General features: G+C 45.6%; 1 protein-coding gene across 1 annotated transcript in view; it reads left to right on the top strand.

Annotated features, from left to right (window-relative positions):
- The window catches only part of si:dkey-215k6.1 (transmembrane protein 132C), a 92,883-nt gene that overhangs the window by 81,019 nt on the left and 9,364 nt on the right, over positions 1 to 2,500 (top strand). The gene's annotated exons all lie outside the window — the stretch shown is intronic.

Below are 2,500 nucleotides of genomic sequence, written 5' to 3' on the forward strand. Positions count from 1 at the left end.
GGGGGGGAGAGAGGAGAGATAAAAGATAGAAGAGAGAGAAATAGAGGAGAGAGGGAGGAGCTGGATGAGAAAATTATATGAAAGAGAGAGATAGCCAGAGAGAGAGGAAAAGGGAGAGAGAGAGAGAGAAAAAAAACAGAGAGAGGGATGAGGCTAATGAGGGTGTAGAGAAAGATAGAGAGAGAGAAAGAGAGAGAAAAAGAGATGCAGAGTAGAAGGAGGGAGTCCCATATTCAGCGGCAAGGCCCTGACTCCCACTCCCGCTCATGGAGGTGTAATTTGCAGGTAAGGGAGTGGTGAGCCATACCAAATGGCAAGGCAATCACAGCAAGGGATGTGTGTCATCATCGGATCCAGCGCACAGGGCTTAATCACCCCCTTTCTAATCACCCGCCACCTCTCTTGCCTGTTGTTTTTTTTAACCGCCTCTTCCGCAAGGATGTTAACCGTCAGTGAAAGAAAAAACACTTAGACTTGCAAATGCATGAGGTCTTTTTAAATCGGCTCGCTCTACTCCGTAAAAGTCAGTCAATCGGGCTGATCAGCTGAAATTCTCCCGTTAATTAACAGTAGAAATGGGTTGGATTTTTTTTCTGTTTTTTTTTTTTTTTTTCCTATGGAGCTATTAATTACTGTAGGCTCCCATTGAAAGAATGTTCTACTCGAGGGACACCTTTCGAAAAGCAAAGGAACGCCGGTGATTGCAAGGCTTCTGCTGAGACACGTCCATACCAAGCGTGCTACCTTTTAACTTTACCATGCTGGAAGAAACAGTTTTCTTTGTGAGAACGAAACACAGCAACAAAATGGCAGGCAAGGGAGCGCTTAACCAAGTGGAACCTTTTAGTCTTACGCTGTCACCTGGCTATCAAATGGATCGGCTCCCAGTTTCAAAATTGTTTTTTTACTGGACAAACCTTAACACTTGGAGGTCTGGGGCCTTTTCAGGCACTTTGAGGCAGTCAGCTATACCTTGAGATTTTTAAGTTTTTCATCTAATTAAAAACATCTATGCAAAAGTGGCACATTTGCATTCTTATGTTATAGCCATATGTGTGCTGGCATGTGCACTGTAAGGTGTATGATACAGCTGTACATATAGCTGGTAAGATGAGCAACCATACAGTACAGTAATGTAAACAACATTTCAAGCATAGTCCAGACAAAGCATTCCCTCAGAACCTAGCCAGTAAAATGTTACCATGCCAGCAGTGATTGCAACAGCAGCAGCAGCAGCAGCCTTCTACCATGGGAAGGTGGCTTAACAGTGAATGCATTACTTTACCAGCACACAGTCACACAAAAACAACATATAGACGGCAGTCGGTTCCACAGCAGCATGGTTCACACTGTCACACCCTTTCAGACTTTTTGGAGGTGGGGGGTGTGTAGCAGCGCTGAGCATCTGTAGACGACACAGAGGTTGGATTTTCACTCATCTATTTTTAAGGAAGGAAATGTCAGTGGCCACAAAGAATTTCAAAGGACTCGTACTGTATAGTCTGACGAGAAGTGGAGGAGAGCTTCACAGAGCAGTTTGCGGGGAGATCTCCGCCGGGGGGACGAGCCATGAGTGACGAGTGTAAATGGCGGCTTTGTTCTCGTCGCTGACACCGACGGAGTCCTGTCAAAACAAACCGCGCGGCTGAGCTGAGCCGAGGCGTGTGGCTCCACACTGCACACAACGCTCCACAGCTAGCAAAACAAACAGCGCTATCATAGACAAAGCACTGGCACATGGACTGGGGTATACTCGCTAACATATACACGGGCATAATAAATATGCATATCTACACGCACGCACACACACACACACACACACACACACACACACACACACACACATACACACACACACACACACACACACACACACACACACATATATACACACACACACACACACACACACACACATGCATTTCTGTCTTTCTTTTGTCCTCCCTCTCTCTCCCCCCCCTCCTCTTTCTCTCCCTCGCTACATCTCTCTCTTTCTGTATTTCTAACTAACCCCCCTGACACACACACTCAAGCACAACACTTAAATGCAAACATATACACGAGTAAACTAAACAGAGACATGCATAAACACATACACTAAGCCTTGCATTTACATACAGTACACACCCTAATGCATACATACCACTGCACACCCAAAGCGCAGGGACATACACTATGCATGCATAGCATCTCATGCTACAGTATCTCTCATGGCAATGGAACAGGCTCCAGGGCTGCATATTTACATTAGACCTCCTGCTCTTGTCACCAGTAAGGCAATTGCACAGTGGAAGTACATGTCAGGCCCTTCCCTATCTCCCTACATACATATAATCACAGACAACCCGTATATGCGCGGGTGCACACACACACACACACACACACACACACACACACACACACACACACACAGATATATTTACAAACAAACACCTTTTATCTCATGTCCCTCACAAGATATCTGAAACAGACACACACACTCACACACACCAACATACTG

Source organism: Sardina pilchardus, chromosome 8 (assembly GCF_963854185.1).
Source record: "Sardina pilchardus chromosome 8, fSarPil1.1, whole genome shotgun sequence".
NCBI lineage: Eukaryota > Metazoa > Chordata > Actinopteri > Clupeiformes > Clupeidae > Sardina > Sardina pilchardus.